General features: G+C 39.2%; 1 protein-coding gene across 3 annotated transcripts in view; it reads left to right on the top strand.

The window, feature by feature from the left end:
* Positions 1-16,086, top strand: part of NT5C3A (5'-nucleotidase, cytosolic IIIA) — a 52,831-nt gene that overhangs the window by 650 nt on the left and 36,095 nt on the right. Inside the window, exon 1 of one of the 3 annotated variants that reach the window (XM_047834364.1) lies at positions 8,669-9,111. The exons of the other annotated variants lie outside the window; for them this stretch is intronic. The gene's annotated coding sequence lies outside the window, so the exon portion shown is untranslated. Of the gene's footprint in view, positions 1-8,668; positions 9,112-16,086 lie in introns of those variants that run through there. 3 annotated transcript variants of the gene reach the window in all.

Here is a 16,086-nt window from a genome sequence, read left to right as displayed (position 1 = left end):
TCAGAATAGTTTATTTTGTATTTGAGTGTTATTTCTTCTTGTCTCAAACTGCCAGGAAGTATCTTTGTGTTCGTTTTTTCCCCCAAACCTCTTGCATAACATTTTTTTAGAAATTTATTTCCAATTTTATTGTAAAGTGTTTCAAGAATGTACCTATTTAAGGTACATTATAAACAATATTTGCTTCAAAATTGGGGATGTTTTTAGTTGTTGTTTTTATTTAAAACCCATTCGCCAAGACAAGTTACTCACCGAGTTGCGTTTTAATGTGCTTACTGGAGTGCATAATCCCATGTTTACTCACAATAATGTGCTATGCACATGAACATCTGGGGTCAAATATTCATGAAAAGTAAGTTGACAGTCTACCACCATATTAAGTAAGATCATTCTAGGTTCATATACTTGGAATACTTCAGCCTCAGTTACATGTTCTAATTGATTAAAGAAACTGTCCTGCTGGCCCCAGATTGAATTCAGAAATATTTTTCCATAACTAACATTATAAGATATGTCAATTCCCATGTCTCATATGCCACTAATATTGATAAGTTTTGTTTATTGCTACAATTAAATTATTTTTAATGTTTATTTATTTTTGAGAGAGAGACACACACACACATAGAATGTGAGCTGGAGAGGAGCAGAGAGAGGTAGACACAGAATCTGAAGCGGGCTCCAGGCTCTGAGCTGTCAGCACAGAGCCCAATGCAGGGCTCGAACTCACCAACCATAAGATCATGACCTGAGCTGAAATCGGATGCTTAACTGACTGAGCCACCCAGGAACCCCTATTTTTTTCTTCACCTCTATACCCAGCAAATATTTTTATTTCAGAAATTTCATTTTATTGTTGCTGTCCTGCTTATAGAACTGTGGGAGTTTCCTTTTGTTCCAAACCAAAAATTTATAACCCATGTGGTAGGGGAGGGGAACTAACTGCCATACCTTACTGTGTATATTTAAACTATGGATTGGTCTGTTATATCACTTCTCTAAACCAAGTAGAGTTAAAAATCAATGCTTTCTTAAAATCCCACAGTGATACCATCCTAAAAACAGTTTGCTGTCTTTGTGAAAAATAATAAAAGCCCATCAGGCAGACCAACTTTACTTATGATTTGTAGTATAGAAATTAGTCTTTACATATACGTATGTATACATAATATGTTATATCAATTCAGAGTGTGATATATGTGCAGCCTGCTAGTAGCTTTTAAAAGGAAAACGTTGAAAGAGCTCTTTTTTTAATTTATAATTTTAATAGGTTACTTTTTCAAAGGGAATAAACATTTGATTGGGATTCTGAAAATTTGGGTTCAAATCTTGGTTTTATCTCTTTGTAACAGCTGTGTTTTAGGGGTCATGTTCTGCCTATCCCCTACCCCATCTTTCAAACCCCCACCCTAGAGAATCTGTACAAACCTGTGAATGTCTAGTGGACATAGCTTAAACTGGTCACAAATAATGGAACTAGCAGGAACTACCTAAGCAGGGTGGGCCTGTTAGCTGGTAGGTAAGCAAATGACTTCTGGCACTGGGCTTAGATTATGCATTGCCTTAAGAATTTTTAACTATAAGACACAAAGGTGTGGCTAGTGGGCTGAAACTGCTACAGCTGAAAGGTCCTTTAGGGCAGCGAGATAAATATACAGAGGAAGCCTGTCAGAAGACATGCTCAGGATGTTCAGAGTTCAGAGAGAAGAGAAACCATTTCTCATAGTCAATATACTTCATTATTAAATACTTATTTTAGAACAATTTTACATTAACAAAATAATTGAGCAAAAAGTAGAGTCCCAACCAGTTTCCCCTATTACTAACATTTTACATTAGTATGGTACATTTGTTGAAATTGATGAACAAATATTCATACATCTTTAAATATCCATACTTTGTTCAGATTTCCTGTGTTTTTACCTAATGTCCTTCTCTGTCCTAGAATTCCATCCAGGGCACCACATACATTTTGTCATCATGTGTCCTTATCTTGACTGTAACAGTTTCTCGGATTTTTCTTGTTTTATCTGTGATACAATAAGAAATATATATTTGGTGTTTGGCCCAGGTTCCTGCCACACAGCTCCTAAAACACTTGGACTCTGGGAAGCTTTAACAGTGTCTTTTCTATGCTAATGAGGTGGACTGGTAGCTGGGGGCCCCCAAGATGGCTTCAAGATGTGGGCTGGTTGATTGAAAGATCAAGACATGATTAGAGCAGTAGAACTTTTAACCCCCTCTCCCTTCTGTGAGGAGAAGGGGTTGGAGTTTCTGGCCAATAATTTATTTAATCAAACCTACCTACATACCAGATGTCTATAAAGACCTCTAACTTTAAGTGTTTCATATGTTGCCCTATGCTTCTCTTTCATTTGGCTGTTCTGAGTTATATTCTTTATATTAAACCTGTAATAGTAATTAAGCACTCTCCTGAGTTCTGTGAGTTATTCTTGCAAATTATGGAACCTGAGGAGGTGGTTTTAAAAATCCTCAAATTTAGGGTGAGAGGGAGGGGAGGGTGGGTGATGGGTATTGAGGATGATTGATCACCTTTTGGGATGAGCACTGTCAAATTTATTTGACAATAAATTTCATATATTGAATAAATAAATAAATAAATAAATAAATAAATAAATAAATAAAAATAAAAATCCTCAAATTTACACCCAGTCCATCGGAAGTATGTTTGGCAACCTGGGACTCGTGACTGGCATCTGAAGTGGGGACAGACTTGTGGACTAAGTCCTTATCTCGTGGGATCAGACACTAACTCTAGATAGTGTCAGAATTGTATTGAATTGTTGGAAGAGTTGGAAGATTTTTGGTGTGAGGAAGAAAACCCACACATTTGGGGTCAGAAGTGTTTATAAAAACAGATAAATGTAATTTAATAATATCCAACTCATGGTAACTGCTTAATAAGTAGTAGATGTAATTATTATACCAAAACACAGACTATCAGCCACTCTCATAACCTACATTTTTTTCCTTATGAACTCAATTAGGGCATAATTTCTAACCACTGGTATTATTTTCTATCTTTATCTCTCCTAAGCCTTCATTGTAAAAACTACTCTAATTATCCTCAGTAAGGATGGCTTGCAATTTTTATAAACTGGACTGAAAAGATTAAAGTTGCCAAGCATGTGTATAGAAGTTGATACATATGCAGTACAATTTTGCACAAATGAAACTACTATTGGTGATGAATTGTTTTAAGGAATGAATTCCCCCACCTCTCTTAAATTCTTGCAGGTTTCAAGTCCTTCCTCATTGCTATTGACCATCACTTACCACTTGCTACTGAGTTTTAACTCACTATTCTAATCAAACATGCCTGCTCAGATAGGACCTGTTCTTTTTGTGGCCCTTTTGGTTACTCCTAATAAAAAAAAGATTCTGGAATAAAGCTTAAGTATTTATTGCTAGTTTCCTACCAGGCAGAGAAACCCATTCCAACGCAATGTTTAGGCTTTGATAGATATACTCTGAAGGAGGGAAAGGTAAACATATGTATCTTTCATACAGGTTTTTTTTATATACAACTTAAAAAAAATTTTTTTTGAATGTTTATTTTTTTTGAGAGAGAGACACATACAGAGCATGAGTGGGTGAGGGGTAGAGAGAGGGAGACACAGAATCCACAGCAGGCTCCAGGCACCAAGCTGTCAACACAGAGCCTAATGTGGGGCTCAAACCCACTAATCATGGGATCATGACCTGAGCAGAAGTTGGGTGCTTAACTTGACTGAGCCACCCAGGTGCCCCACAACTTTTTTTTTTAATATTTATTTATTCTTGAGAGAGAGAGAGAGAGAGAGAGAGCGAGGGAGGGGGAGAAAGAGGGAGACGCAGCATCCGAAGCAGGCTCCATGCCCTGAGCTGTCAGCACAGAACCTGACGCAGGGCCCGAACTCACAAACCATGAGATCATGACCTGAGCTTAAGTCAGTGAAGTGGGATGCTTACCGACTGAGCCACCCAGGCACCTCCATAAAACTTTTTTTGATTGAATGATGCATGATGGCTTTATTGTTTTTTACTTGGTTGGTTTTTATTCATCGTCATTGCTTCCATATTTTATTCTTTTCAGACAGCACTTACCTACTTTCATATTAATTTAGCGTAAATATAAAAGCATTAACAATACACATCTTCTTTGATTTACAATGGAGTTATGTTCCTATAAACCCATTGTTAAGTTGAAACTACAATAAGTCTGTAATGCATTTAATACAGCTACCAAACATCAGAGCTTAGCCTAACTTACCTTAAACATGCTCAGAACACTTACATCGGCTTATAGCTGGGCAAAATCATCTAACACAAAGCCTTTTTTTATAGTGAAGTGTTGAATATATAATATAATTTACTGAAAGTGAAAAACAAAATACTTGTATGAAACAGAATGGTTGTCCGTGTAACATTTGTTTATCCTTGTGACTACATGGCTGACGGAGCTGTGGCCACCGCCATTGCCCAACATCAGGAGAGAGTATTGTACCACACATTAGTAGCCCAGGAAAAGATGAAAATTCAAGGTATAGTTTCTACTAAATGCATATCACTCTCTCACCATAGTAAAGTCAGAGAATTACAAGTCAAAGCATTATAAGTTAAGGAATCTAATCAAATTTTAGGGAAATAGTAGGAACTGTAATTTTTGCTTTATAAAAGTAAAACCCATGGGGTGCCTGGGTGGCTCAGTTGGTTAAGCATCCAACTTTGGCTCAGGTCATGATCTTGCAGTTAATTAGTTTAAGCCCCACATCAGGCTCTGTGCTGGCAGCTCAGAGACTGGGCCTGCTTCAGATTCTGTGTCTGCCCCTCCCCCCCCCCCTCTCTCTCTGTCTCTCTCTGTCTCTCTGTCTCTCTGTGTCTCTCTCTCTCTGTCTCTCAAAAATAAGTAAACATTTAAAAATAAAGTAAAACCCAGTGCTTGAAACTAAATAAAGCTAAATGTTAGTGATTAAAAAAACAGCAGTGTACAAATTTAAGTGCTAAATGTGGCTTTTAAAAAAAGAGAATTTAAAAATGTATGTGGTTAGCCATCAGGGCATTAGGACAGCACCGATGAAACTCCTTACAAGATGCAGCCACTTTCAAATGACAATTATTTTAAAGTAAAAACATTTTAATCAGATGTATATATGTTTATATACACATAGGCTGTTTTATAAGAATTTGTCTTCTTTCTGGATTATATTAGGAGAAATCTTGCAAGTGTTTTTACTAGTTATTTCTGAATGAATGCTAGCTTTCCTGTCCTACAGTGATCCACCACAGAACTTCCCTACAGTTTTAAGAATCTTAGGGGCGCCTGGGTGGCGCAGTCGGTTAAGCGTCCGACTTCAGCCAGGTCATGATCTCGCGGTCCGTGAGTTCGAGCCCCGCGTCGGGCTCTGGGCTGATGGCTCAGAGCCTGGAGCCTGTTTCCGATTCTGTGTCTCCCTCTCTCTCTGCCCCTCCCCCGTTCATGCTCTGTCTCTCTCTGTCCCAAAAATAAATAAAAACGATGAAAAAAAAAAAAAAGAATCTCAGAATCTCTGTTTTCCCCACTGTTCCTCTTTAGTCATCATTCTTGTTAGATAGGTTAGCCAACAGTGTGGGTTTTATTTGCTTTTATGAAATTTTGCATTTAGCTGTCCAATACATTGATCTCTCAGTACAATAACTTAGGATTTGGTGTTCTGTTGTATTAATTGCAGAAACTAGTCCAGAAAATTTATTTAGTGTCATTGAGGACAGAAAATGTAATGCCCTTAATATATTGATAACAAATCGACCAACTTTTCAAATTATCAAAATCCCATATGTGTAATTTGTGGTTTTAAAGTTGTTTTAGAAAGCTGACTATATATATGTGTGTGTGTGTGTGTGTGTGTGTATATATATATATACACACACACACACACACACACATATATATATATAATTTTTCAGAAATAGAATTTAGTGATTCATCACTTACATACAACACCCAGTGCTCCTCCCAGCAAGTGTCCTTCTTAATGCCCCTCCACCCATTTAGCCCATCCCCCCACCCAACATCCCTCCAGCAACCCTCAGTATGTTCTGTGTATTTAATAGTCTCTCTAGGGGTGCCTGGGTGGCTCAGTTGGTTAAGCATCGGACTTCAGCTCAGATCATGATCTCACAGCTCTTGAGTTTGAGCCCCACATCGGGCTCTGTGCTGACAGCTCAGAGCCTGGAGCCTACTTCAGATTCTGTGTCTCCCTCTCTCTCTACCCCTCCCCCACTCACTCTCTGTCTGTCTCTCCGTGTCTCTCAAAAATAAACATTAAAAAAGGAAAAAGAGACTCTTATGGTTTGTCTCCCTCTCTCTTTCTATATTATTTTTTGCTTCCCTTCCCATATGTTCATCTGTTTTGTTTCTTAAATTCCACATGAGTGAGATCATATGATATTTGTCTTCCTCTGGCTGACTTATTTTGCTTAGCATAATACACTCTAGTTCCATCCACCTTATTGCAAATGGCAAGATTTCATTCTTTTTCATAGCCGAGTAGTATTCCATTGTATATATATCTACCACATCTGTTTTATCCATTCATCATTCAGTGGATGTTTGGGCTCTTTCCATACTTTGGCTATTGTCAGTAGTGTTGCTATAAACGTTGGGGTACATATGCCCCTTCAAATCATCACTCCTATATCCTTTGGATAAATACCTAGTAGTGGAATTGCTGGTTTGTAGGGTAGGTCTATTTTTAATTTTTTGAGGAACCTCCTTACTGTTTTCCAGAGTGGCTGCAGCAGTTTGCATTCCCAACAGTGCAGAAGGGTTCCTCTTTTTCTGTGTCCTCGCCAACATCTGTTGTTGCCTGAGTTGTTAATTTTAGCCATTCTGACAGGTGTGAGGTGGTATCTCATTATGGTTTGAATTTGTATTTCCCTGATGATGAGTGATGTTGAGTATTTTTTCATGTGTTACATATATTTTTTTTTAATGTTTTTTATTTTAAGAGAGAGAGAGACAGAGGTGAGCGGGGGAGGAGCAGAGAGAGAGGGAGATGCAGAATCTGAAGCAGGCTCCAGGCTCTGAGCTGTCAGCACAGAGCCTGATGCAGGGCTTGAACTCATGGACCATGAGATCATGACTGAACTGATGTCAGATGCCTAACCAACTGAGCCACCCAGGTGCCCCTGTGTATCTTTTAATCCAAAGTATTGAAAGACTGAAAACTGACTTTTTAATGATTATTATTCTCAAGTTAGCTATATGCTGTGTGTTCTTGGCTTCAGGAGTAGATTCCCGTGATTCATCACTAACATATAACACCCAGTGCCCATCCCAACAAGTGTTCTCCTCAGTGCCCATCATCCATATTCCCCAGCCCCCCAAACCCCCACCCCTAACAACCCTCAGTTTTTTCTCATATTGGAAAGTCTCTTATGGTTTGCTTCCTTCTCTGTTTTTATCTTATTTTTCCTTCCCTTCCCCTATGGTCTTCTGTTAAGTTTCTCAAATTCCATATATGAGTGGAATCATATGATATCTGTCTTTCTCTGACTAACATATTTCACTTAGCATAGTACCCTCCAGTTCCATCCAAACAGCAAGATTTCATTCTTTTTCATAGCCGAGTAATATTCCATTGTATATATCTACCACATCTTCTTTATCCATTCATCAGTTGATGGACATTTGGGCTCTTTCCATAATTTGGCTATTGTTGAAAGCACTGCTATAAACATTGTGGTACATGTGCCCCTATGCATCAGCACTCCTGTATCCCTTGGATAAATTCCTAGTAGTGCTGTTGCTGGGTTGTAGGGTAATTCTATCATTAGTTTTTTGAGGAACCTCCACACTGTTGAAAACTGACTTTAAAATTTAAGGCCTAGGGCGCCTGGGTGGCGCAGTCGGTTAAGCATCCGACTTCAGCCAGGTCACGATCCCGCGGTCCGTGGGTTCGAGCCCCGCGTCGGGCTCTGGGCTGATGGCTCAGAGCCTGGAGCCTGTTTCCGATTCTGTGTCTCCCTCTCTCTCTGCCCCTCCCCCGTTCATGCTCTGTCTCTCTCTGTCCCAAAAATAAATAAAAAACGTTGAAAAAAAAATAAAATAAAATAAAATTTAAGGCCTATCTTTTTGTGTTATTCTTCTATTTGCTATTAAAGTAAGTTGAAAACAGACCTTTCCTTGTAGAGTTTAAAAACTAAAATAAATTATGTTCTTGGAAGAGAACGGCTTCATTTGATTAGACTATTTAGTAAACAGAAAGAGCTGGCTAAGGAGACCAAACATTTCTAGCCTCACGTATTTACTGAGGGAAATAAAATTATAATCTTTAAATTAGACAAAGAGTAAAGGTTTTATTATGAAAAATGGAGTTAAATTTGATTTCTGTGATCTCTTCTAAAGATGTGATTGGCATGTGGACTATACATGATGTAAATAGAACATGCTTTTATTTTTCTTTCTTGTGGCCTCTTTCAATAGTAATCTTTCTTGCCAGTGGTGAAAATGCTGATGAACCTATGATTTTTTGCTTACTCTCAGGTAAAAGACAGTCTTTTATTTTAAAAAAAAAAAATCTTTTTTTTAATGGTTATTTTTGAGAGAAAGAGAGGCAGAGAAAGAGACACAGAATCCAAAGCAGGCTTCAGGCTCTGAGCTGTCAGCACAGAGCCCAATGCGGGGCTCGAACTTGTGAACTGTGAGATGATGACCTGAACCGAAGTCAGAGTCAGTTCCATTTCTGTAAATACTAGTGTCTAGTCATATAGTAGTCATGAGTTCAATATTAATTCTGTGGTGAGACTTCTAAATGGACATTACTAGTATCACCAGTATTTTTAGTCTTCTCCCCTTTTTGCCTTTGGGCAAGCTTTGCTATTCTGGCCAATAGACTGTGTCTGGAGATGATATGGCTACTTCCAGGCCAGTATAGTTATGAACAGTTACACAGTTGTCCCTAGTCTTTCCTACTACTAGAGTAAACCCTGAAGCATCATGTTGACGTGGAGACAACACAATATCAAAGCAGCCTGGAATACTGAGCCAATATGTGGAGGACAGCTGCCCTGGAGAGCCCTCTGAATCCACATTGGACTTTGTGTGAATGAAAAAATCAACTTTTTTGTGTGGTAAGGAACTGAGATTTTTGTGTTGTTATAGCCCCATAACCTATCCTGACTAACACAGACTTCTTCACTACCCCAAAGCAATGGCTCACTGCAGGTGGCTCCTCCCCTCCCTAGTTAATGGTAGCAAGTGATCTGAGATTGGATGGGAGGATGAAGTCACCCTCTCTGTTTCCCTGATGCTCTTCCTTCCCCCGCTAGCCATTGCTTCAGACTTTTGGGTTAATAGGGTAGGAGGAAGGCTGTCTTTTACTAGAAAGTAAAGAAATGTGAGTTCTTATTTGACTCGATAGGTTTGTGCTTTCTGGGCCTGCAAGATATTTAAAGTTGACTTTCTCGGGGCACCCGGCTGTCTCAGTTGGAAGAGTGTGTGACTCTTGATCTTGGGGGTCATGTTCCAGCCCCACATTAGGTGTAGAGATTACATAAATAAACTTTAAATAAACTTTAAATAACTTTTTCTTCTTCCACTGTAGCCCCATAATATGGGCAATTAATTTTTTTGGTACCCCACTCTACCTCAACCTGCTTTTTTTTTTTTTTAATTTTTTTTTTCAACATTTATTTATTTTTTGGGACAGAGAGAGACAGAGCATGAACGGGGGAGGGGCAGAGAGAGAGGGAGACACAGAATCGGAAACAGGCTCCAGGCTCTGAGCCATCAGCCCAGAGCCCGACGCGGGGCTCAAACTCACGGACCGCGAGATCGTGACCTGGCTGAAGTCGGACGCTTAACCGACTGCGCCACCCAGGCACCCCTCAACCTGATTTTTTTTTAAGTGATCCATTCCATACAGTCTCATGCTTTGAAGTCTCTCCCTCTCAGGTGGCTCTTGTGGGCTGGACATAAATAGGTTTCTGGCTGGTTCCCTCCTGCATGGTCTCTCTTCTAGTCTGTGGGAAACATTCACTTATCCCTGGCTCTGACAAACTCTAGGAGTACAGGCTATTACAACAAAGCCACTTTTTAACAATGTCAGCTTTACAGAGTTATGACTGACAAAATTATGAAATATTTGAAGTGTGCGTTGTGATTGGATATAATATACACTGTGGAAAGGATTCCCCCCTCTAGTTAATTAATACACCCATCACCTTACCTATTTATCTTTGTGTGTGTGTGTGTGTGTGTGTGTGTGTGTGTGTGTGTGTGTGTTTGTGTGTGAGAACATCTAAGAACATTTGAGTTCTACTCTCAGCAAACTTCAATTATATAGTACAGTGTTATCAACTATAAAGAAGATAGAATACTTGATGAATTTGCCATCATCCTTGTAACGGGCCATGCTAATTTCCTTAGTTTTCCAAGTTTAGTATATGTGCTGCCAGTGTAGCATACATACCAGAGCCCCTTCTGTCCCACTTTGTATCTTTTGTAGCTTGGGTCAGGTGGAAAACACATTTCAGGTTCTCCCAGAGACCCCATGAGAGTCCCCTGTTGCTTGGTGAGAAGGTAGACTCCACCATCCCCATTCCCTTAGAAGCAGAGGGCATAGCAACAACTCTTCACTCTTTTCACTCTTTTGTATTCCTTAAGTGGGTGAGAGCCCAAGAGTCATCAAGCCAATTCTCCCCATTTTCCTCCCCTCACCTTGGTATGATACCTGTCCCTGAATTGAACCGAAACAGGAAGATTCCTAAGTTAATATCCTATTATATAAGTTTAACATTCTGTGAATTTTTTTAGATGTTACTCATTGTTATGGGCAGAATTGTGACCCCCTCAAAGGTTCTAACTGGACTAAGAATCAACAAGAAATCAATTGACAGATTAACAAGAGAAAATCAAATTTAATAGCGTACGTATGGGGAATCCACCCAGACATGAAAATTCCAAAGACAGGCAAAATGAAGTGTACATGTCATTCTGAACTCAGGAGAAGGGAATAGGGGTCTGAGACTTGAGAGGAATGCTCTTCACAGAACAGAAGGAAGAGCAGCTGTATGGTAATTAGACGTTTGCCTTGCCACGTAGATGAGTCACTCACGTAAAATTTGTCTCCTTATTCTGGGAAAGATCCCCCAATTTAGAGTTCTTCTATGTAGTTAAAGGATGGACAAAAGTTTCTCTTGAGCCCACAGGGTCTCGCTTGCCTTCAGCTCAAAATAATCTTCTTGCCAGAGTGGCCCATCTCGGGGCGGCCTGCCCTGGACTCCTACATGCTTTTGAATGATAAGCAAGCATTCCCATTTCTTGAGTCTAGGCCTATGTGTTCTGTGTCCTCCTTGGCTTGTTCAGCCTCCTTGGGTGATACAACCTCTCTCTAGTGTTCATTCTTTCATCTGGACTGACAAGATGGACACTGGCTTCCCCCTCACTAGAAGCTCCACAGCCAGTTAAAACTGTGATTTCTAATTTAAACACATCTCAACTATTTATGGCTTCCTTCTTGAAGTTTGTTTGTTGGTTGAGAGAGAGAGCATGCGGGAAAGGAGCAGAGAGAGAGAGTCTCTAGAGGTCTCCACACTGTCAGCCCAGATCCTAACTTGGGGCTCGAATCCACCAAACACGAGATCATGACTTGAGCTGAAATCAAGAATCCGATGCTTAACCGACTGAGCCACCCAGGCACCCCATTTATTCACGGCTTCCTTCTACACACCAACAATTACTCCTTAAATAGCTGGTGGTGTTTTTGAAACTTGAGTGAGTTTCCTTCCTGGAGATAAACTTCTAACACAAACTTCTTCCTTTCTTCTATTTTAAGGTAACATCAGATGTTCTCTGGGTACTATACTGAGTAAGTGTAAAGCCCACTATTGAATGTATATTTAGAAAAGGGAGAGGACGGGGAATGAAGATTTAAACACAACTGCTTTAGTGGCTCAGCTGTTGCATAGGCTTTTGAAAATATCTTTATATCTCAACTTTTGTCTAATTTACATCAGTACACAGATTTATGACCTTTGAGGACCTGTTTTGAATTAATGACTTGTTTTGTAAAGCATATTCCCTGAACTCCTGTGGCATTTCCTGGTGATTTCTCATAAAGGAGCAATTTATACACTGTCTTGTATTGTTTATGTTATGTGTGGTTTTTAAGGGTCTAGATTGGTCCATATTTGCCTTTTTTATTTGTTGCACCCAACTAAGAGAAACAGAGACCCCAAATCAGTGGCTTTAATAAACAATAAACATTTTATTTTTCTAATGTAAGAAGTCCAAAAAATAGGCAGTTGCTGGTGTTAATTAGGGGGCACATGGGTATCAAGACAGAGGTCCTTGAAATTCTCTTGGTTCTTCTCATGGTGACAAAATGGCTTCTGTAGTCCTGCCCAACATGTCCATCTTCCAGGGAGGAGAATGCTCACTTCAGTAAAGCAGAGCTTTCTCCTCACTTGTCATTAGAGAGGACAGTGTCATATAGCCACCCTAATTGTGAAGCTGAGGAATTTTTTTGACTGAGAAATCACCCCCCGCAATAAAATTAAGATTCTATTAGTAAGAAAGAAAGGGAGGAATTAGGTAATAAGCAGTCTACTGTACTATACCATAGTCCCCATTCTTTTTCTGTATTACTTGCCATTCAGTAAATTGATTTAAAATTTGATCAAATATAAATGCATGTATATAATTTAGGATTACTGGTGGTCAGTTGGCTGGTGGAAAAACAGAGCATTCCAACTGCTACAAGTCCTTGGCCATTCTGGACGGCAGTCCAGAATACAGACTCAGAATAGCTTTGCTCTTCTGTCCACCACAAGCATAAAGATTTATTCATTCATACCTGAAATACCTAGGTCTTCAGTAGTTCTGGAGACATCACACTGTTTTATGCATGCTAAGATTTAGAAGCTAGTCTCCCAATTATGTGCCACAACTAGCTTAAAAGCTAGAGTCCTAACAGTACTTCTAGAATGAATAAATATAAATTTGTGAAAGAGATAGCAAGGAAAGGCTGTGTGGAATTCAAAGGAATAGGAGATTACATTGGGTAATGTTTGATGGATGTGGTGTTATTTGAAGAGTGACAATCATGATTGACCCAGTCTGAATAAAATATATATTGTAAAATAAGGGGAATATATTAAACTCTTGACATTGGCAAAGAATATGTCCAAGATCATTTTGAATCCCAAATTTGCAAGTGTGGAGATATTTGTACCAGGCATATGACTTTGTCTTTTCAAATCACATTTGCCATGTTACCTATGTGTTATCCTCATGTAGCAAGTTTCACCACATCAGCTTCAGCAAGTGTGAGCTCTAATCTAGTGAGCTGTTTTTATGTTAGCCAGAATACTTCCTGATACCATTGGAGTTTTTAATTCTTTTTGTTGTGAATTCATTTACACAACAGATGGAGCCACCCTTGAACCAGATACTATAATACCTTTCGGGTGTTTTTTTGTTTTTATATTTAAGTAAGGGCTAGGCCCATTGTGGGGCTTGAACTCACGACCCTGAGATCGAGAGTTACATGTTCTACTAATTGAGGCAGCCAGGAGCCCTGATACTTTAATATCCAAGAACTTTAATTATCCAAGAACCAATGATCTTTTCTAGCTAAAAACCATCATATCCGTAGATCTTTTTGCTTTCTTTCTTTTTTTTTAATTTTTTTTTAACGTTTATTTATTTTTAAGACAGAGACAGAGCATGAATGGGGGGGGGGGGGTCAGAGAGAGGGAGACACAGAATCTGAAACAGGCTCCAGGCTCTGAGCTGTCAGCACAGAGCCCGACACGGGCTCGAACTCACGGACCGCGAGATCATGGCCTGAGCCGAAGTCAGCCACTCAACCGACTGAGCCACCCAGGCACCCCTTACTTTCTTTAATAAGCCCTCCAGGTGATTCCAATGTGAGCTAAAGTTTGAGAATCATAGAAGTTAAAGAATTCAAATTTTTGTCCCCAGCAAAATTTCAAAGTTTACAAAATTTGTTAAAAAAAAAATCCAGTTTAATTGTTCACAAATAGTCACAATTAAGGGCTACCAAACAATTACCGTGTGGAAAGAGAAATCAGTGAGGAGCATTTAGAAAAATGGGCACTTTCATTTACTCTGTTGGAAATGATATATACGCTGGTTAAATAAATTATAGTGCATTGGTTACTTGTGGGAAAGAAAGGCAAATGAAAAATTAAGTTTCCTTACTGCCTACAATGCATTGACAAGTCTTGAAACAGGCAGTGACATTCCTTTAAGAATTCAGCTGCCTCAATGATGACACTTTGCTCAGGGCAAAAGGCAATCTTAGCTTAACATTATCCCAACTGCAGCTCCCCTACCCCCCACCCCAGGATCCTGTAAGTCTACTTTACATATAAAAATTCCTTTGGAACCCTCCTTTATAACCCATCCCCCCAAGATATATGATAGCAATCATGTGGCCCACTGATAATAAACATCTAAAGGGTCTCAAGACTGAATTTTTACTAAACAGTAATAAATGACCTTTTCCTAATAGCAGCTAGCCCCTTGAAGTCCTGGAAACCTTGTTTCCAAAATACCTTAGAGATTTATGCTATGCCTAACACTCTCCTAACCTGAAGGTGTATAATCAGTCACTCTTCACAACCCCAGTGCAGCTCTTTCTGCCCATGCGTCCTGTCCCTGTACTCTAGTAAAATCACCTTTTTTGGGGGCGCCTGGGTGGCTCAGTCAGTTAAGCGTCTGACTTCAGCTCATGTTATGATCTCACAGCTCGTGGGTTCGAGCCCTGCATCAAGCTCTTTGCTGACAGCTTAGAGTCTGGAGCCTGCTTCGGATTCTGTGTCTCCCTTTCTCTCTGCCCCTCCCCTGCTTGCACTCTGTCTCTCTCAAAGATAAATAAGCATTAAAAAAAAATTTTTTTTTAATAAAGAAAATCACCTTTTTGCACCAAAGACGTCACAAGAATTCTTTCTTGGCCATCAGCTCTGGACTCCCACCACTCCAAAATCAGTTACATTATGGTGCATTTGTATAATAAAATGTTATTGCAGCTTAAAAAATAAGAAAGTAAATCTGTATGAGTTAACATTTAAAAAAACTTAAAAGATAGTAACTAGGGAGAAAAGCATGTCCTAGAACAGTTGTGGTTCTGACAGAGATACACATGTATATGTTTGTATGTCACTTGAAATTCTTGGAAAACTGTACTAGAAGCTGTTTGTAGTTGTTACTAGTTATGGTGGAACTTGGGAGGATGAGACTGGGGAAGGAGATTTCTACTTTTTCATCCTTTAATGTTCTGTAGTGTTTGAAGTAACATGACCATGTTTATTTTTTTAAAAACTGGTTAATTGAAAGAAACCTTTTAAAACCTGTGTTGGGACCACAGTGTAGAAGCATCTTCATTATCAGTAGTAAGGTATTTGTAATTAATTTGCTGAAGAGCCTTTGAGTGTGTTATATTCATTTTAAATAATCAGTGGTAAGATCTGGAATGCATTTTAGTGTGCTTAATCTGGTAACTAAAGTATATGAAATTAGCATAACTAGAATCAAGAGATGAGCAGTGTGAGGAAAAGATAATTTTCCCTCTGCCTTTCTAAGTTCTGTGCTGGGACCCTATGTCAAAAGTTAGAATTAACAAGAGAAAAACAAACAAGTTTTATTAGCACATGTACATGAGAGATACCTTGGGAAAAATGAGTAACTCTCCTGGGTGCTTTAAAATTATACCATCTGCAGCTAAAGACAAAAAGAGAAAAGGTCATGAAAGAGGCCTGTTGTGGGATGGGTGGAAGAAAAGTATGGTAAACTTGAGTAAGGGTTGATGTGCAGATTTAAATGCATTCTCTCCATTGATTTGAGTTTGAGGTGCTTTCATCATCTTTCTCTTCCTTCCCTTTTGGTACCGAGATGGAGACACACACAGAAATGGAGATTTCCTTTATAAATGTAAATTTCCCTTGCAAAACAGAACTGCTCTTTTCAGAGCTTCTCCGGTGTCTACAGTTTCTCTGAAATTATCAGCTCAAAATAATCCTTGTGCCAAAGAGGCATATGTTGGGACGATATTCTGTCACACTCAAGGAGCAGGAATTAAA

This window comes from Prionailurus viverrinus, chromosome A2 (genome assembly GCF_022837055.1).
Source record: "Prionailurus viverrinus isolate Anna chromosome A2, UM_Priviv_1.0, whole genome shotgun sequence".
Taxonomy (NCBI): Eukaryota; Metazoa; Chordata; class Mammalia; order Carnivora; family Felidae; genus Prionailurus; species Prionailurus viverrinus.
This window is presented reverse-complemented; position numbering and strand designations above follow the sequence as displayed.